Source organism: Thermobia domestica, chromosome 4, assembly GCF_964235325.1.
Source record: "Thermobia domestica chromosome 4, izTheDome1.hap1.1, whole genome shotgun sequence".
NCBI classification, from domain to species: Eukaryota; Metazoa; Arthropoda; class Insecta; order Zygentoma; family Lepismatidae; genus Thermobia; species Thermobia domestica.
Window position 1 is genome coordinate 57,131,133 of NC_137457.1, and position 22,909 is coordinate 57,154,041.

Consider the following 22,909-nt stretch of genomic DNA (forward strand, 5'->3'; position numbering starts at 1 on the left):
CAAATTGTCACATAATTATATATTGAACACGTGACTATTGTAACCTTTAGTCGGAACAGTATGCGGCAACAGACATTGAATTTTGAGTGTTCTGCACTTAAAATTTATACTGGGCCTCACATGCCCCGGTTCCCCGTTTACGTTACAAAAATGTCTGGACCGGATTTGCTATTCTGCTTGGTCGGCTTACAAAAGCGTGACACGAAGTTTCGTTACTTGACAAAAATATATACCGGTACATTCTAGAGTAGTCTGAACAGTAAATGACAATAGGCATTGATTTTATGTATTCTGCACTTATAATATATACTGGGCCTCACAGGCCCCGGTTGCCCGTTTACGTTACAAAAATGTCTTGCGCGGATAAGGGTTAAATATTTACTCTTTTGACATTGTTTGAGAATATAAATTTGTATCACTACGCGCGGTTAGACCGTTGTCATATATTCGTTTTTCCTATGTGAAGTGTTTCAACCTCAGAATGTCGTTAAGCGGGGTTAGAGATTTGAAGGATTAACTGATAATAGAGTACGTATGTTGAAATATAAATACGTGTCGAATACAAACGTGATATTGAAGTAAGATGGATAATGGTGAGCTACGTAGATAAATAAGTGTAAAGGCTTTTTGTTATTACCACGAACGGTTGTTAGTAGCCATAGTTCCGGAAAACTCACCGAATATAAAAATGTGAAGATAAAGTATCCGCCTCCTGTTAGATATTATTTTTTGTGGTTAACTAATATACGTAAATATTAACATCTGTGTATATGCTAACCACATGTGTCATGAAATTACGTCAGGTCGTCGTAATAATAATTTATCATTAAGTTTACCCTCAAGTCCATGAACCTGAAACCTTCCAGTTACATTTCAATTTCATTAATCATATAAAAATCTTCGAACCAGAACAGTTTTCGCTTCACTAATTATTGTCTTGATACAAAAGCAAAATCTCTTTGAACCTATAAAATTCTCGTTTTTTCTCTACATTGTGCTATAGCACGGCAAACAAGAGATGGTCTCTGACGTTTCTTACCATCTGCGGTGGGTCATTGCAGCCCCTACTTTGATACCAGTGTTACCAACCACGATCACTTTGTCTTATACCATTAATTAAATTGCCATTAGAGTTGCACCGAAAAGAATCTTGACACGCGAGTAGTGGCAATGTCACTGCGAGCTGTCAGAGACGTTCTTTTACTGGACGCACTATAATATAACCATAAATGTCTGTATCTAATGTGACAAAAGGCGATAGTGATATAAAAAACCGTAAATGCATGAGATGACAAGTGGAATGAAAAAATGAGTGACGTAGTCACTGTGAAACCAGAGACAAATCTTTGTTTAGTTAATCTTGGAAATTTGAAAATGTATAAACAATAAATCTACGAACTGAATATGTGTTGTTCACAATCTATAAATATTATTTCATGGATGTATATCCGAGTAAAGTGAAATTAAGTACATGCCTTACGAACATGCGACATATACGGTCATCTGAAAGTACTAGAAAGGACTCGCTTAAACATCTTTTAAGTTTTTTCTTTCCTTTCATATAATATATGGACTCGCTTAACCATCTACTTTCTCTCTTTTCTGTAAGTTTTTTTTCTTTCTTATGAAATATGATAGAATGTAACTAGATCTTCAAATTTAAGTTTTATTTTTATCAAAAATTAAGCTATTATGAATATATATATATATATATATATATATATATATATATATATATATATATATATATATTAAAGATGGACATGGCCAGAATACAGAAACAAAATAATTTTGGTCTCTGATGATTTGCAACAGTGTTGAAACCTCTCAAAAATAATCACAGATAGTTACCTTTGCAGCAAAGTGACGAATTGGCGTTTTGAAGGTATTATTAAGAAAAAGAATTACTAGAAACCTTTTTTTTATAATTTAGTTTATGCTATGTTTTCAACTCTTCCAAACTATACTAAACAGAGACATTAGAGGTGTAACATAAAGTGTAACAAAATTAACAAACTTGTAGAAAAGTTTCGTTGTGCACATATTTCAGATATTTAGTGTGCCTAAGTGAAAAGAAATAAAACTTGTTTTATGCTAGGAATAAATAATATAAAAACGTGGCATTAAAGTAAAAATATTACTTCCTACCTATCTGTTCACTACAACTGAGAACTTAAAATGAAAAAATGAAAATTTCAAACTTTGACTATTTTCAAAAATTAATATCTAAAAAACCGCAACTTGAATTTTTATAACACTTGCACAATGTATGGACGCGGCATTGTTCTCCAATTCTGTAAAGAAGACTTGGTGTTATTTTTATGCGAAGAGAGATATGAATTGTTATATTGTAGCTTGCACAAGTTGTGAAATAATAGTAAAGTAGGGAACAAAATGTAGGCTTGGCAACACTGCTTTTGATTTAAGTTCCACATCCAAGGTGTTATATCACCATAATAATAATGTAAGTAAAAGTATTGACCAAGAAAAGGTTGAATAAAATCCAGTAGCGTAGCGTGGTATTCCGAAATGGGGATGCCAAAGTTAGCCACTTGTGCGATACAATACTACTAAAATCAGCAATACATAGCTATACCGATGGGAAATATAGGGTTTTAAAAAATTTAGGGTTGTAAAAAAAATATAGGGAGGCCCCCTAATTGGTGGCCTGGTGGGGCATACAGAAGCAAATGGGTGGATTACGTCAGAAGCCAATAAGCAATTGCCTCAGCTTCTTCTTACTACTACCGTGTGACAAGAAAACTTGGCCCAGCTGTTGTATGAACATTGTTTCCAGTATAGTTCCCTTTATTTATTTCTCGTGGGCAGCTTCTTTCTCCGCATACCATACTTCAATCTCGTTCTTTAAAAAGTCACCCCTAGAAATTTGTCATCTTGAGTCCGGAACGCAGACGCCCATTCGTGAATGTGGGCCTGAGTGTATACGTATATCATTTGAAGATGCAAATAGAAAACACTTAAACCAACTCTGGGGCCCTGTTTCTGTGTATATATTTCGTTGTGAGATATCCAGATACTGAAGGCAGGGGCGCAAATCTGTCTTCAACATTCGGGGAACGGGTAAGACTGTTCCCATTTTTTTTAAGCGATGTTCAAAATGTTTATGAAGTTGAAAAACAATGCTGTGGAGAATCAGAGTTGTCTTCAACATTTGGAGGAGGGCAGATTTGAAGGAGGACATATTTGAGGCTTACTCTGTGGGGAGGGGTGATGAAACTCATATCACGGTAGATGAATCTGATTTCTGAGGTGAACCTGTTGTATATTATATACTAGGCGACGTAGATGAAATTGTGATACGTATCATGTGCCGTGAACACATTCTGAAATCTGAATACATGCATATTTATAATTGATATGTTTCTATTTACGCATCCACAATGATCCACATTAAAATTTTAGGACACTTGTTTTGTAATAATATAAATACTGACTTCCCCAAAACTATGAAAGAAAATCAACTATGTATGGTGCAACAATACTCTTATTTGAGCAAAATTATGATGATCTCAATAGCATTATAGGAATCATTACAGGAATTAAACAAATAGTTGAAAATAGACTAACAATAATTAATGACAATGAAATATTAAAAAACACGATTCTTTTTTAAAAATGAAATAAGTCAAGGAACCTCAATTTCATCCAACTTTCCTTTGTGGCATTCGAATACAAATCATCACAATTTCAAATCGGATGGGGGGGACATGCCCCCTCATCTCCTCGGGATATGTGCCAATGACTGAAGGGCCCAAGCAATCTTTGCGAGGGGCGGGAATGCTGGCTCTCTTGGTCTACCAGATTGGTGACCGTGATTCTACAGAATGCTTTATATTTATGCTTGTGTGTGTGAGCTTTATCAAAGAGTTTCTGGTCCACGCCACTGGACATACTATGTATTAAGATTAATAGTTTGCCTTTAATTACGATTACAATTACGATGCATTTAATTTCGATTAAAACATAACTATTTTTATACTATTATTTACATAACCGACATGCTTCAAAAAGGCATTGAACTAGCCATTTCTGTTTTGTTCTATTTCCTTGACGTTAGCGCTCGTACCGGTACGTTCAGTACAGAAACTATAGCTTAGTTCAAAATAGATAGAGTTGGAAATACTTGAAGATATGCCAGCGTATATCTAAAGCAAAATGTAGAGTTGAAGGGGGTGAAGAGGGTTAAGAGAGCAAGTAGTTGCGCATGCGCACTCGACAGAAAGCAGACGAGAACCCCATTTCCTGCAGTAGGCCTGGATGCCCAAGGAACATAGCATACGACAAGAGGAAAGATAGAAAATGTGCATCTGAGTGACGCGAATGCGTAGGTTCCGCTTATCAAAGTATCAAAGTAAGGCGAGAGAGCACATCCAGAAGATTGCAGTGGAAATAATTGTGATAATTACAAGTAAACAATTTATATACAATGAAATACGTACTTTTTCTTATAAACAGGGGATGCCGGGCATACCGGCGTTCCCTTACGCTACGCCACTGATAAAATCTAATGTGAAAAATACGTGACTGGTAAACAATTGGATCGTGAAAGGTGTCTGTCATGCTCACATTCGTTGGATTCAAAGGAACGCCATTGCTGCTAAGAAAAAATCAAGTACATCAAGAAGGGATACTTTGGTTTTGAACTTCGATTTTCCAAAGAACTGGATGGTTGTGTTGCAGGAAGAAATCCAACGTTATCATTGCCAAACATCCCAAATCTCAAAAATGAAATCAAAATTTTTGATTCTATGCGGGCTAGGCTAGAGGAGACGCTGATGATGAAAAATGAATGAATGGTGGAATGAAGAAAGTGGGAGGAAGTTAGAGAACCCCGTGGAACCCCCTACACACGGAGTTTGTCCACCTCAAATTTGACTTGGCGCGAGCTGGGATCGAAGCAAGGACGTCATGCACCAGAGGCGAACGCTCTATAACTGACCAAAATATCAATGTTCACATGTCTTAGATACTTTCACTGTACCACATATATCTTTGCAGTAGTCAGTGATGACTTGGCTCATGATAGTGCGCAAGCACTGTGTACTGTCTAGTTGATAATAGTTGAAGTATCTGCACTGTGTGATGGACACGCGTTTTCCACCCAGGTATTTGTATCTCAGAGTGAAGTCTCCCATTTCAAAAACAGATTTCATGTATTTGTGCTAAAAACGCATGAGTGACAATTACAAGGAGATGGCTATTTTCAGCTACTGGGCACGGAAAATGCCCTTATGATGGTGCAGATTATTTAGTAAGACACTGTGATATTAAATTTAATCTGTAACATAGCCTATTGATGCAATTAGAGACGCAAGAGTGTTCATTGAAACTGTCTCTTCATTCATGAAGAATATCGATCGAACCAGGGACTCCAAGCACCGGAGGTGGACGCTCTACTTCTGAGTTCCGCGCCCCCAGTAAAAGAAAAGAGTAGGTAAATGTAAAACCGGTGACTGGAATTCAGCCCAGCCACTTTGGATTGCATCACATTAGCCTTCCATTGCCAGAACTGCTGCTCATACAAAGAAACCTCTTATTTTTATTTTCAAACCTAACGTCGATATACTGTGATGGATTTGTGAGTACGTGTTTTTGTATCGTGCGTATTAGACAATCAGTAGTGGGTAGTGGCGTAACTTAAACCTTCAGCCTCCTGCAACGCTTAGTTATGCACCCCTACTTTCTACATATTCTACGCCCCTGAAGCTCGAGTGCTCCGGGCGCCGGGGGTAGTTACTATTCACGCCTATAGTGGTTGATGGGAAAAATAACGTACGTATCACTCAAACTGAAAGATGTTTCGATCTCTCTCATACTCCACTTGGTACTGCAACTGCTTCCATATGGCCTTCAGTGCAAAATTTATATACAATTCCCATAAGAAGTGTACTGCTCAAGATGAATTTCCTTAATCTCACTGGACGCTCTGCTCGTCTCCATAAATTTTCAAAAACCCAAGTAAAATTACAGAAGAAATTTTTGCATAACTGTGATACGCTAGTAAGTGCTTACATAAAATATGTCTTAGTAATTAATAAACCCTTTCTTGATACACCCGTATCCAGTTGTATAGGGCGCGCTCCCTCTAAATTTTTGCTGTACCCTCTAAAATTTTAACGGTAGGCTTGAAAATGAAATAAAATATAGTTTGATAAGACCCACCTATTTTCAACCGGGCCCAGTACATGTTTGGGCTCGCTAATTACTTGGTTCTTGGTCAATATATTTACTTACATTGTTATTTTGAAGTTATGGATGTGGAATTTAAATCAAAAACAGTGTTGCCTACCCCACACTTTGTTCACTACTTTACTATTATTTCACAACTTGTGTAAGGTGCAATATAACAATTCATATCTCTGTTCGGAGAAAAATAATACCAGGCCTGTGTCTACAGGATTGGAGAACAATCGCGTGTGCATGTTTTGTGCAAGTTTTATAAAAATTCAAGATGAGGTTTTTTAGATATTAATTTTTGAAAATAGTCAAATTTTGAAATTTTCATTTTTTCATGCTAAATTCTCACTTGTGGTGTACATATAGTTAGGAAATAATATAATGTTATGTAATGTTATGTCTCCATAGTATTTATTTCTAGCTTAAAACAAATCTTATTCCTTTTCATTTAGGCACAAGAAATATCTGATGCATGTGCACATGAAGATTTTTTTTTCAAGTTCAACAATTTTGTTACAGTTTATGTTACACCTCTAATGTCTCTGTTTGGTATGGTTTGGTACAATTAAGAACATAGTATAAAATAAACAACGAGCAGGGGTTCTAGCACTTTTTGTTTTATCTTAGCAATACCTTCAAAACACCAATTCCTCACTTTGCTGCAAAGGTAACTAATTGTGGTTATTTTTGAGAGGTTGAAACACTGTTGAAAATCATCAGAGACCAAAACTATTTTTTTTCTGTATTCTGGACATTACCATCTTTAATATATAATTTTTTGTTTCAACTTCAAGATGGTCATGGTAAACATTTGGCTATCTCGTGTACGATTTGAAAATAAATGGGCCAACTACCCGAATTTTAAACGAAACCGTTCCATTAAAACTTGATGTAGAACGTTTTATGGAATAACTGTAATAAAAATAAATGAATATCAGTGAAAAATAAGGTATATAATAATTTAACTTTTAGGATATGCAGAAGTAATCATAAAAGTTTCCCTACATGAATATGTACACATACCAATAATTTGATAAGCTCAGAAACATCAAGAAAGAAAATAGCGTTTAAAATTCAGTCTGCACAGGAATTGCTACTTAAACAATGGACATACACTATTTCGAGAATCGAGATAAGAAGATACATATTTATTACACTTTACGTTTTATCTCGATAATCATTTCTAAAGCGAGGCAATAATTGGAGTAAGCGTTATCCCGATGGTTATTCTCGTCTCGATTTTGTTTATTTTGTTTGAGAAACGAGATGAGAAATTCCCCCTTTCGTTGGCAACAATAAACAAAACCGAGATTTTCTTGGCAAATGTCACGTTCCTGCTTCGAATTGTATGACTGGATCGATAATAAGCTCCTCACTTTTAATCATTTACGAGAAAATAAATTTTATAATTAGTTTATTTTATTACTATTATTATACATTAAGGTTTTCTTAGTTCAAGCATTCAAACATCCAAGTGATCAAATATCTGGAGATTATAAAACGTGTGCCATCGCCAAAACTTCTAAAGTAAAAAGAAAAACGTGCCCACATTGGCTCCGATCCGACTACTTCGGAGTATTGACCTTGCACCTTCACCACTGAAACACGTTCACTACACAGTAAAGGATTCGCCCTTGATGTGCACACGTTAGGTTTCTCCCGTTACAAAGTTCTACGTTATTTTTCTTTGTTTCCAAAGTTCTTTCATATTTCTCTTACCATGATTTTTGATATAGTTTATATTAATATCTTGAGTAGCTCCTAAATTTTTGTTTCTCAATTTTGTTTCTTCTCCACACTTAACTTCTGATAAGATAGATTTAATCTTATACTCTGCATTCAAGGACACTACCTGGTTAAGGACATATCTGCTACTTCAAACGCTTTTTCGACATAGTACTGAAGCACAAAAATCAAGAGTTGAATGCAAAATGATTGAAGTGTTGATTTCTATTTATGGTTCCTTTTTTAACAAGCATTAAAAAGGAATCATAACATAGCTGTGGCGGAGATTCTTAACCAAGACACCTAATGACTATCTCGCTGTTCAAGTACATTATCACTAATCGAACGATATACAGCAGAAGTTTCTGTAACTAACATAATATCTAGGGTTAGTTGTAATACTTTTGTTTTATTAATGTTCTAAGCAATCAAAATTTGTTCTGTTTTTTTTTTTTTATTTTTATAGCTTGTTTTCTGTTTATGGACTGATTGTTCATAATATATATTGCAGGAAGGGTTAAACAATTAAGACCCAGGACAAAAATCTTTCGAAGACAAGCACATACATATTTAGGAGAGTTCAAATTATTATCTTACATCGGGCATCCAACCTGGTTCCCCGTACAGCAAAGACCGCCGTGCTAGCCATTAGACCAGCGGAAGGGACTGCCCAACAATACACAACAGCATTTATGTAACAAACGTGATATCTTTAACTAGTTATAATGTTTTTGCTGTGCTAAGCTATGAAGATTTGTTTTGAATTTTATCTTTTTACAGCTTGTTGTCTGAACTACAACAGTAAAATAAAAGTATTTTTGACAGATAGTAATGTATTGTACCACACAAAACGCTTCTTTTAGATCAGCGTAACCAATTAAATACCTAACAAGACACATCTTTCTATGATAGAAAAGGAACATTTTGTCACAGTCAAGATTTTTCAAAAGGGTTGTCATAACCGAGACTTGCTACTTATGCCTTCGTTCAAAAAACCGAAGGTTTCAGTTTATTTCTGTTATTTTTAAAATCAAAATTATTTGTTCATTCTTTCTCCTTCTGACCCTTATTTCATGACATAACTCTCAAATTAGGAATCTTGGTCGTTAATGAATGAATAGTCGACGTGTTATAATCATTAGATTAGAAATCCGGGAGTTCTGAGTTCAAATTTACTGTAACTCAGCTTGATACTGTTAAATTTAATTTGTTCTTGCAAAGTGAATGATGACTTATTTTGCTCAAAGTTCTCCGTCTAGAGATGAGTTGCAAGAATCATGCAAATTTGAACAGAGAGAAAGAAAGCGTGAAGATATCTCCAATTGAAATATTATGCGAAACATTCATCGATATTCATTTTTGTATATTCTTCTTTACAAAATTACGATTCTCGATTATTTAGAATAAAACAAGATATAGTGAATGACATATTATGGCGTATTACAAGAGATAACTCGTATTCTTTCGATATCGTATATGGTTCTAATAAAAACATGATTGTATTATTAATTGTAGATTACATTACACAAGATCAGTTATGTGCACACAAAATATGAGTATTTGTTATATTTCAAACATATGACATGCTTTCTACTGATTCACAGGTTTCGAAATTTGAATTGATACACTACACATCTTACTTTTACTTTTTTCTTTTACTTTTCTTTTTGTTCATTGAATTTATCTTTTCTTGTTTCATTTTCCGAACACATGGAAAACCAGGTATAGAACACCCGAAAATATTCTTGATAGATTTAATGTATTAAAATAATAATAATTACTTAAAAAATAAAAACTCGGGTGGTTTTGCTGACAAAAAAAAATATTCTTCCAAATCAAAGTTACAAGTCAAAACGTCTCGACCAGATATTTTTTTCACAAAGTTTATGTTGAGATACTAAAATTGATTTCTAACAAAAGTGAAGGTAACGCTGAAATGATAATGGAAAACATCCTGATATTCTACAGAATACTGCAACTTTTGATATAAAATGAATGTCTGACAAACATTGATTTTTCTTTGAAATATCTAGAGTTAAATAGAATTTATCTGTAATCTCTCATGGTATCAATTGCTCTATAGATACTAAACGGTGTATTCTACCTGATTTTTATTCGTCTCAGAGCCATGGACATTTTTCTATTTTTGTGAAGTTTGCTACACTAACATATTTCTACAAAGCAAGTGTAAACAATGCAACAGAACTAGTGATAGTAATATCTGCATTCAGAACCTTCAGGAATGCAAGCGAGAAACTTATCAGCTGAATTGCTTTTTGACTAAACTATAACTCTGTTAGCTTTGCAAGAATCATTGAGCAAATAAGTAATACTGTATGATCAAAAACAATGATTGAAAACAATGATTACAATCTAGCCTTTATCACCATCTAGCCTGGGTTTGAGTAACTTGGATCTAGGTTAGAATTATATGGGTTGAAATGGGTTTTGCAGATTCGGCTCGATTCTTCAGAAATATAACGGCAATATAACTTACTTCGAGTACTTCCGTAAGTTTGTTTACTCTATTTCTAAGTTTATCCCGTTCTTTCTTCTCTTTTACCTCTTCTCTTCATCCCTCTTCAATTTTCTTCCATCTTTACCATAGACTGTCAAGGGTATTGCTTTCCCCTTGCTTTCTACTATTTCCCCATACCGTAGGCATCGGAGAACTAGAGATGGTCATCCTCCTTCATTTTGCCCTCACCCTCAGCTCACCCTCATTTTAGTAGTTGAGGGTGAGGGCGTTGGAGGTTGAGGGCGTTAAAGTAATTGAGGGTGAGTATGAGGGCGTCAATGGAGGGTGAGTGTGAGTGCGTCAATGGAGGGTTAGTATGAGAGCGTCAATGGAGGAGGAGTGTTAGGGAGAGTGAGGGTGTCAGTTGAGGGTGAGTGTGAGGGAGGTGAGGGTGAGGGTAAGGGTTCATAAAATTAATTATCTCGCAATTCTTCATTTCAGGAAAATATGTTAGAAAATGTAATGAAGTTTTTTCTCCGAATTAATCGTCGTTCACAGAAAATCGTCATATCAATATTCCATCAGTTTCATACGCTTTTCATGAGCGAAGACAAGATGTTTCTCATAGCTTTATTACTTTTCTATATTTATATATTTTCACTTTATAGAAATAATAATTACGAAATATATAAAAATATCTACTGCAAGTTTTTGGCTACCGAAAATTTCAAAGCTTTATGAAAGTAACCCATTAAAATACTAGAAGTTCTGAGGAAATAAGGTTTTTTCTTTCATATAATTGTTCAGAAGAGAAACTAATAAATATTAATATTTTCATTTATTCTGAAATTGTAACTAAGAAAAAACTTTATTTCTTCTTCTAAGTAGGAAAAAAATACAAAGCTGCAGGCTGCAATAAATAATCTTATATTTAATTATCAAATAAAAATATTATATATTTCCTGCTTTTGGCTATATACGTATTTTTAGACTTCCAAACTACGCTATGCATATGAAGGAGAAGTCTTATAGAACGGCTGTGTCCGTCTGCGTGTCTATCTGTCAACAGGTATCACATTTAAATCGGTAAGCAGTTTTCAGGAATTAATCCACCATCCCAATAATAGCTTGCATCTCCCTCAACAACCTCCTACTTAACAGGTACCCTCAAATCACCTTGGCAGCTGATAAACCGGAATTGGTAGAAATCGGAAATTTCCGGTTTCAAATTAAAGACCACGAGTAAAAAACAGTAATAGCGATCTGCAAACGGTTATGGGAAATAGGTGGATATGAAAGGAACCACCTTAACTCCCGAATTTCCACTAAAACTGGAAGTGGTAGGATCCACTATTATTTCAGGTTTCAATATTTATTTTCATAAACTTAAAGGGGTAAGAGCTATCTACAAACGGCTTTCGGGAATCAATTCTGCATTGCCAGAATAGGTTTCATCTCGTTCAATAAACTTACTTAAACGGAAAGTGGTAGAAGTCGACCCTATATGGTTTCAACAAACATATTCATAACTTATAAAGGAATATAAAACATAGCTAGCGGTAAAGAGTTTTCAGAAATCGATTTAAGATCTTAAGGGGACAAACCACCTGTACTCCTGCATTTCCACTAATATCGGAATGGGTATAAATTCACTACTACTTCTGGTTTCAATATTTATTTTCCTAGACTTTAAACGGTAAGTGCTACCGAAAAAGCGGTTTTCGGGAATCGATTCAGCGTCCCAAGAATTGGTTCCATCAATTTCACCAACCTTTGAGATAAACCAGAAGCTATGTTGAACCACTTCTGGTTTCTAAAACATTGGTCATGACTTAAAAAAACGGTAAGAGCTATTAAAAAACGGTTTACGGGAAACGATTCGTCGTTTCAATTATAGATCCCATCTCCTTCGACAACCTAATATTTAAACCGTAAGTGGTAGAAATCAACTACTCCCAGTTTCTACTATTTCCAATTTTACAATTGAATTTGTATAGTTTGAAAATTTACCGTAGTTTCATACTGTATAACAATACTCGCTTATTCTATCATATAATTCTTGTGTTATCAAATACTAGGTTTATTACCGGGTACTCAATAATATTTATATATTTTCCCATTATAGGACCCAGAAAGTTGGAAGATTATAATTTGCTGTAATGTCATATTTTTATTCTTGGATTCAATCAATGTCATGGCTTAATGTGGAGTTAATACTTGATAGTGGATATTTTTTTAGAATGGAAAATTTTTGAGAAATGGGAAGTTTTAAGCGAAAAATTTTCCACTTCACATCACTAGTTGCAGGGATGGTTTCAGTAGAACAATTGTTAATATGTACATTTAATGGACGGAATAATGTAAAGAAGATTCTTTCTTCTATGGTAGAAAATGTTTTATTTGTAGCTGTACTTTATTTGAAGAAGCGCCAAGTGAACTTTGTGGTGGAAAACACCGTATTCGGTGGTTTTCTCGGGGTTCTTCCGTTCCCTCCCACTTTCTTCATACCAGCATTTGATTCAATCCTCATCATTAACGTCTCTCTTAGCCTCGGAGCATAATCGTAGGACGTTAAACTGAATATTTCATTCCATTTTATTTGAAGGAGAACATTTCTAACCAGCGATTATCTGAAGCAGAGATCCTTGTGTTATCCCGGTTCGATTCCGTGCCGGACAAAGATCCGCAATAGAGAGAAAAGCTCAATTAAATATAAAACATAATGGTATTTATAATCATTTTCATATAAATTATAGACCTAAATTTACACAGTTCATTTTTTTATTATTATTAAATTAAATATTTCCCTTTGTCTTTCGTGACTGGTGGCTTGTTGGCAGTGGCGTCACTAGGTCTAATTTGGGGTGTTCAAGCCTCCCCGATTTCTTACAAGCCCACCTTAATTTCAGTATGTTACATACTTTTAGAAAAGAGGATATTAGGAAAATCTACTGAAATTACACTATTGACGAATTTACACCCAAATGCAACAGAAGGTGCACACAGACCTTAAAATCCAGCATCTTCATAGAGTAATTGATCGTTGATTATTAATATTCTGTTACTATATGAATAGCCCCCTTAAAATATGAACTATTTCACAGGGTAAGTTTTAAATAGGTGAATTTTAAGGTTTGATTACTTTATAAGGTAATTAATATTTTGTTTTTATACTCTATTCTAATATTATTTCGTGCAAATTGGGATGCGCACGAGACAAGATTATTGGTTCTCTTGCCTCGAAAGTATTTTGTTTAAAGTGATGCCTCGAAAACTCTTTTTCTGTTGGAAGAACCCTGTCTCGTCTCGAATCTTATCGAGTTATTTTGAGAAACAATAGCTTTAATTTAATAAAGAATAAAACAAACATGTCTACGTTGCTAAAAATGTGCAAGACGGAAATAGTAACCGCAATTCTTTTGCCCCAAAAGCTCGCAAATTGTGTTATGTTCTTGATTAAAGATAAACCTAAAATACCAAAGCAATGGAATTTTTCAGTGTTGGGTACCTTGGCCCCAAAATGGTTTTTCAGTCCCCTTTTAAAAAATCATAGTTACGCCACTACTTGTTGGGTGCAAACAGTCAATGATCTTACAGATCACGCCCATATCCATGGGGCCTGAGCTTCCTTGAAATTATGAGTTTGATAATGAATTTCGTAATGAAGAGTAATTGCCTTCATTCGTCCTTAAAGTTGCTTGTATCCGAAGTATGTTCCGTCCTTCATTTATAAACATGGAGTTATATAAAGTCATAACTTCAATATGTTCTTTCTGCATCTCCTATTATCTTTTCACCAAAAGTTGAATATCAACAAGCATTTGGCAAACATTATTTTAGATTTTTTAAACTATGTTCTCTACCAATTGTAAATCAGACATATTGAAAGAAAGGCACGAAAAGTCAGATATTAATTGGCAAGCCACTTCCATGAAAAACAGGACCATACCATAACACCACCTCCTCCGAATTTTACTGTTGGCAATACACATGCTGGCAGATGACGTTCACCTGGCATCCGCCATACCCACATCCTGCCATCGGATCGCCACATTGGTCTGGATAAATGTCTGCCTATTACCCATTACGACCCTTTTCAACAGTCGGAGGTCTCTGTCAGTCTACAGACGAGGTCAGTTAATAGACCCTTTTGTGTTGTACGTGTCCCTTCACTTATCCACTTCACTATCACATCATAAACAGTTGACCTAGGGATGTTTAGGAATGTTGAAATCTCGCCTACAGATTTCTGACGCAAGTGACACCCATTCACCTAACCACGTTCGAAGCAAGTGAGTTCCGCGGAGCAGCCCAATCTGCTCTTTCACGATGCCTAATGACTACTGAGGTCACTGATATGGAGTACCTCGCATTAGGGGGAAGCACAGTTCATGTAATATGAAAAACGTATGTTTTTTGGGGGCGGTCCGAATACTTTCGATCACATAATGTAGCTGTGGCTAGTAGTTTGATAACTAAAAATGAGGGGGGATACTATGAATTTAATGAGTGAGTATTTTCCTAAATGTGAGTGAAATAAGTTCAATTACATTCTCAGGTAAACCCAATTTTATTTTTCCATGTGGGCCTATTACGAAGTTTTCTATTTTGATAGTAGTCTTTTCTCTATTTTTTAAATGTTGACGCCCATTAAACTTGCCGCCAAGGGGGGTGGCACGGTTCGACCTCCCTCGCGCCTGCCCTGCTACATGGTAAAAAATGAATGATTAACTACACGTTAAAAAAAGAAAGACTTAATTTAGATAAAATGACCAACATCTGGTGTTACAACACAAAACCAGTTAGGTCTGTTCTTCACTTTAAAATAAATCAATCGAATTCAATTAGGCTTTTTCCTCGCCTATTATTTTCATTCCTTTATTTGAGTTAAAATCCCGTTCAGCGTAACATGGGATCCGAACCACATGAGGTCCCGTCGGAAAACGATCACGTGTCTCCCGCGCCAAAGGCGCGTACGCTATTCGTATAGACACGAGGGATCTTTCCTGTTAACCGCCAATCACTTTTAAAATAAATAATCTTATCAGATTTATCCTAGGGCCCAGTGGTTCCTACCGTTTTACCTGGCACTCCCCTTCGTAATTCCTACATACGCCCTCCTTCATCCCCGCTAGTTTGTCATACGTACTTTATGTGTGGCTTTTTCTGCGATTTCAGATCAGTCATTTTATTTTCAAATCTTCAGTAATAGTAACAATATTATGCTATTATATAGAACAGTAGAAGTGAGTCACTCATTATCAGCCAGACCATATTTCTATAGGAAGGAATGTGCAATTTACATAAGATGCTTCTTTTGTCACAAAAACAAGGGATAAGGATTTTCAGAAACATGTATCCTAAAAGAGTAAATGGTAGTTTTTTTTCAAGGAACTGTATCTCTCAGATTTCTGAACTTAGGAAGATAAAATTTGGAACACCAATTTACCATAAAAAGTAACTTTTTTTTTAACTTTTTTGAAAATTCCACACATACGTACTATTTTACACCTACTATATTGGGCACATTTAAGTTTGTCGTGTCCTGATTAATTTAGTTGCTTGAGGGTAAGTGTGAGGGCGTGATTTGAGTGTGGGTATGAACAAGGGCGAGGGTGAGGGCGTCAATGGAGGGTGTTGATGAGTGCGTTAATGGAGGGTGAATGTGAGGGAAGGTGAAGTTGAGGGCGTCAATGGAGGGTGAGTGTGAGGGAGGGTAAAGTTGAGGGCGTCAATGGAGTGTGAGTGTGAGGACGTCAATGGAGGGTGTGTGAGGGACGGTGAGGGGAGGGCGTCAATGAAGAGTTAGAGTGAAGGAGGATGAGGGGAGGCAGTCAATGGAACGTGTGTATGGGGGCGTCAATGGAAGGTTAGTGTGAGGGAGGGTGAGGGGAGTTCGTCATGGAGGGTTATGTGTGAGCGAGGGTGAGGGGAGAGCGTCAATGAAGGGTGAGTTTGATGGAGGGTGAGGGGCGTCATTTCTGGGTGAGGGTGTGGGAGGGTTAGGAAAAATGACCATCTCTGCGGAGAACCATCGATGCGTAGCTAGATATATCTCGCCAAAAATTGGCGGCCCAGCAGCTACGATCCGTGGTGGCCCCACTTTCGTTTTGAAAATTATAACACCAATGGCCCACCAGCGGCAAAGACGCGACGAAACGCCAGTGAACAACAAACTTACTCCCCCAAAATATGTTAAATCGTTTATATGCGTAATTTGTTACGGTAAGGAGAGACTAAAAATACCTTGACAAATAAAAAATACATGCCCCAGGGTAGGCGCGAACCAACCCTTGGATTACTAGGCGCATGCTCTTCCGACTTGGTTATGGAGGCGATGCAGGAAACGTCGCTTGTAGATACATAAATCGTTGAGGTATTTCTAATTAGCTGATCAGAGTGCTCCTGTAACCGTGTACATTCGACGAGAACCGTTTGAGATTAGTGAAGTACGTTCACCATGTAATTTTACAACAAACTGGAGCACGTCTATTTATTTACATGTTTCTCTCATATTCACTTTCAAATGATCGCCTGGAGTTGTAATCTAAATTCATACAATTATACGCAGTCATCCCATGAGTTTTCACTTCATGATGTAGAGGCGGGGATTATTCTTATATCCTGTAGCTCACTTTAGGAATAGATCGTCAGGAAAAATAATATATGACAATATCCGCTTGCAGACGACTGATGATAGTTGGTGTTCGTCCCTCCGCTATCCTCCGCGACGAATCGAAGAAGCACGGACCAAATAAAGTCCTCGCTGCTACGCGGTGGTAACTTCAATAATCAGACTATAGATATTTCTTTCGACTGGACGAAACCCTGCCGCCAGTGGACACTAGCGGCAGTTCTTCGACGCGTCGTTATAGCGACAATCGACATTTACTGGCAATTCGGCAACTAGATGTTGGCGACGTTTACGCCATGGGGACGGTAACTACATATTTCCTTTGTAAGATCATCTTACCCTATTTCCTTTTTCCTAAGGTAGTTCTTCTTCTTCCTCTCCTTCCTTTACCTTCCTTTTGACTTTCCATTCTTCTCTCTTAATCTTTCTCTATTTTAAGCAAACTGAACAACTTCATAACTGGGAGTTATCGCCACTGTACGCGGTCAATAAGTTTACGTTCAGTTATATGTTTGGGCATCAGATATTAAATAACACTTAAAGAATTGCATATAACCTTTGATTAATGATAAGAATATTTTATTAAGTCATCATACACAATAGTTTTCGTTTGCTTTTAAAATGCTTTACAGTTTCAAATGGCTACAGATCCTCTATTATTCTCTTCTTCTTTTATTCAGTTTTGATGTGGGTGTTATTCTTCACGGTTTGCAAAGATAATCGAAAATAATCGATATTAGTTGAAAAACAGATTTAGAAACAATTATATAAACAAACAATATAGCGTTTCTCTTCATATATCCATGGCTTTCTATTATAATAATTGCTGAAACTTATGTTTATATTATATGGAGCGTTTAGAGCACAGAGCAATCAACCCATAAAGTTTTGAGAAGAATAGACATAGAAGAATAAAATAGACATAGCATACTGTATGCTTAATTACAAGGAAATTTTGAGTTTGGACTATACCCATAATTATATGGAAAATTGTACACATTTTTCTTTACGTTTTTCTACTTTACTTGAATTTGACTTTCAAATTTCATGCTCTTTTTAACTTAAAAATATCGATAATTAAACAAGAACATAATTATACCACGATAATTTAATTGAAATTCATTGTAATTTGGACCACGAGAAACACATCTCCACTTTTTGTCGTAAATGTCGGATCCAGCGTTATTGCAAGAGAGCGTTGCTTGAGCGATTGATCATATAAATTTAAACTAAGATTAGTGTCATATAATAAGTGAATTATCACTTAGTAGTGCATAAAGTTTTTTTTATTAATATAGAACAAAATGAACAATTAAAATAATATTTTTCAGTGCGAATAGTCAAAGCATCCAAAAATAAGAATAACCTGAGGCCAAGGTTGTGTGAACTGGAAAATAAACTTTCCCATAACAAGCTATAGCGTAACACCTAGCTGAACTCAATATGTGCATTTGTGATCATTTGGATAATGGTCTCCATGTGACAGGCAATACACTATACCTATAAGCCCACTATACTACCCGTTCCATTATTGTGGTATACTAATACACTTTACCCATTACACCGTTGAGAATTAATTTTATATTTATTTTTTTATATATATGTTATTAGTTAGAATTTCTTTCACATCGTGGTTTTGTTGCAAGTGTAAACTCTCTAATGAGGCCGTGATCATGTGCCAGATTTAATAACTATGGGTTTTAGTGGGTCAGAGTGGGTGAGAGTAGTTCATGGCCGGTAGTGGGTCATTGGGTGGTTTTTCACAGTGGGGTCTGGTTGGTGGGGCGTCAAAGTGGGACTGACTGGGTGATTGTGGGTGGTGGGTCAGAGTTGGTAAAGGTGGGTGGTGGATCAATGTGGGTCGTGAGTCAGAGTCGATCATGGTGGGTCTTGGGTCAGTGGGTCGTTGCTCATGATGGTGATGAGCCAGTGGGTCGTGGGTCTAGTTTTAATTATCCCACGCCGTCTCTGGACAATACTTAGCAAATCTTGATAGCTATTTGGTTTAGGAATAATAATCGTATGAATTTGTATGTTTTAAATTAATACGCCTAGTTCCATACTTATTGCACACTACTTCAAAAAATAATATTGGGAAACTGCAATATTATTTGTTTCATATAACATTATATTCCTTGTATTTACAAAGTCAACGCAAAAACTCCCATTCTATTGACAATGATTAAACAATTTATGATTCTTGATTTTACCAGCCATTGTTATATTCAACAAACAAATTAGAGGTCAATAATTGATGATTATCATATTTATCGTTTGTCCCTAGATACAATAATTTAAGTCTTTTAGTACATGTCCCATAAACGCACCAAGAGACCACATGACTTGGTCGGTTAAAATTGCTCTGGCTTATAGCTGTAATACTTATGTATCTTTTGCAGTATACAACTAAAATATCAGGTTATCAAGAACATATTTTTCTATCTTAGCCTAGCACAATAATACTAACTTTCCAAAGGAAAATATAAGATGTGTTCCTAGAGTGAACGACATTCGTTAATTAGAAATGACTTATCGTTTGCTCGGGTTCAGAATTGCGTCATATGTGTGTCTCGTAATATTTTACCCCTCCCAACTATCGACACTCTGCACAAAAAATTCTCGGCACTTTCTTGGTTATAGTTTATACTTTAAGATTCTAACCACAAACCTAAGACAAAAATAATAATAATAATAATAATAATAATAATAATAATAATAATAATAATAATAATAATAATAAGGAAAAGCAACAAACGATATTAAATAGTGACTTTTGAATAGGTATTATGTACATGTGTGAAGAAGGCAGCAATCAATCAAGTTTATCAGTTCAAGAATTCAGCTTCTTCTTACTTTCCTTTCTGTTGCTTTTTAGCTTACCTATATAATTTGCTCTGAGAATCTTGTCTATTTAATATTACTATGCTATAAAAAAATAAACAAGAAAACTGGTTTATCGTACATATGTATACAAAAACTTACGACGTCAACGATGTTAATTACTTGAAACGGAACAAAAATAATTTACTTTAATTAAGCTATCAAATAAAAAACGCATGTAGCGCAAGTTGAGAGGACGCTATACTGACCACTATCACGTTTGTCCAGGGATGTTATTATATCCGGGCACCAGACAATATTTTAAAAAATACATATCTATGGATGGAAGATTATAGGCACTATTGAATATGTCGAATGCAAGCGTCATTAAATTGTTAAGCGTAAATTGATGTAAATTAATAACATTATTTTCGTTCAGTAGAAACATTTATGGAAGGGGCCAGGTTTGCTTCTTGGAGGAGCCGGCCCTCCTGTAGTTCCGCCTGTGGTTAATTATGGAGTAAGTTATATCGCACTACCCATCTTACGCCTCAATTTTGGCGCGTAGTTCAAATAAGCCCTTCAAAAAATACATTGAATGAGAAAACGATTTTGTAAAAACACAAAACCCTGCCAAGAAAAATAGTGTAACGTATGAAATATCTCTCGGGGGATAAACCTCAGAGGTTCAGATGAAAAGTGGTAGATAAATTTGTATTTCTTTAGACAAAACAAGAATAACAAGAATAAAAACCCAGAAAGCATTTGTATTCCTTACTTCCTGTTATATTACGCGGCAAGAGACTTATACCCTCTGTTTATGGGAAAAGCATTTACTAATTTATTCTCAGTTTATCTATACAAAAAATATATGTATCTTCCAGCAAACTTAGTACACATATTAATTACAAGCTCTAAAATTGCCTATTTTGTAGGGAGGAACACGTAAAATAATCGATGTCGAATTTGCTTTTTACAGGAGTGGTTTTGGAAATTTATTTTTGTGTAGGCCTCCTTCGCTTACATACATACATTTGGTTGATTAACGACAGTAGGGAACTGGTTTTACAGTAATGGCTGATGCTATTCGTTAAATAATTATCTACTATTAACATTGATAGCAGAACATACATTTATTGTTTCTTTAAGCGTTTATATATTTTTCAAAAATTTTTGGGTAGGGCCGTGCCTGCCCGGGCTACTCGCTGAAACCGCCATGGGTATTTTGTCGAATTTGTAGTTAACGGGAGCGCTGAGATAAATAGTGACATTTCCAATGTCATTTAAATACAAACTTACTCTCACGGATATAGGGTCAAGAGGCAGGAGTGGAAGTGGATGACGTATAACATTGAATACTACCAATAATACCGCCAAATCGTAGCTTAAAAGTTGCTAAAATAAATAGAGGTATTCCCAATGCCGTGATTCAGGTTGTATCAGCATAGGAAATAAGAGTAAAGATAAAGAATAAAAATGAACGAAACCGACAGATATTACTGTCAAATTCATAGTTTTTGGGTTCACTGAGATGAATTATGACACTCCCGGTGCCATTTAATCTAAGTTTGACTGACATTGACATGGTAGTAAAAATACAAGTAAAATATAAAATACGACATAGTTAGTGTCAAAATACATTGTTTTCAAGGTGGCTAATATTGTTAGTGGCAGTTCCAATGACGCAAACATTCGGACAAGAAAGGGCAATAAGCTAGTATAAGCTTAAAAACTAATTATCTCAACACAAAGGAACGAACATACAATTCTTTTTAACATCGATAGTAAACTAACAGGGATGTCAATTTGTTAGATTGCGCATACATCTTTCACACAGGCAGAACATATTAGTAGATGCATTATGCAACACAGCGTACAAGCCGATTGGTTCATTCAATTTTTTTAACATGTGAGAAAACAATGATTGCCCACTGCGTCTTTTGTATTTTAAATCAGTTGAACTAGAAACAATATGCTGGCAATTTTATGGGCATGTTTCTTAAGGGTTAATTAGTATTTTTTCTGGAAATCAGGGACTAATTGGGACATGAGCAACCCGCTACGGAAGATTTCCTTTGGAGACAAGGCCCGAAAATTTGGACGATTGATCAACTAAATATTAATACTACTACCGCCAACCGGGACAATGGTGAACTCACTGGGTAAACCTAATCAAAAAGATAAATGTTTCTGTCGTGGGTGTAAAATATGCAAAAAAAAAGCCTTACATTAAAGTTATACAGCAGTTCTGGAGATACGTAACAAGTTAATGCAATTTTCACATTGTGCCCCACTTTGCCAAAACAAATGTTTTGTACAGGGCTATTTTCACCATTTTTCGTGGGTCTATTTAAGTGGCCTGGACGTTTGACAAGTGAAATTCAGAAATATTTTCCAGGTAGATTGTTGTAGGAAATGTATCTGTCGTTATCTGCAAATATTATTGTAGTGGTAACACAAGCTCTATTGAATAAAAATGACCTTATTCAAAGAGGGGCAAAATATTATTCGAATGGGGCAATGCTGAACAGTAATAATGTATTCACACTTAGCTAATTTACTTGCCACATTTTTTGCCTGACAATGACCCATCAGAAAGCAATGTATACAGACAATTGTATTTATTTATTTTTTTAAAAAAAACGATAAACATGAGAAACGTACTGCAATTAAAGTTAGACACTGGTTATATGTTAAATTCCTAGGAAGGAAATCAGTGAATCATTTTGTTGGCCAAGTAATTGTTTCTATGATGTCAGATTTGTTCGCAAAAATATGCATGGTACTATGTTTTACTAGCCAGAACAACAGAATGCGCATGTTGTTTCCGCTGGTGATGTGGTCCTGCTGTTGCCTCAGCATGTGCTAGACAGAATGGGTAGTATTTTGTCTTTTTCAGTATTATTTGAGGGTATTGTAACGTACCTACTACCCGATATAAGTTCAGACTTCGGAATCGTTCCTGGGAAAGGGAATGTTTAAAACTCCCTCCATACTTTATAATTAATAATAAAGGCAGGTATGGATCTATCAAAAGGAATATATATATATATATTCTAACTGGGTTAACCAAT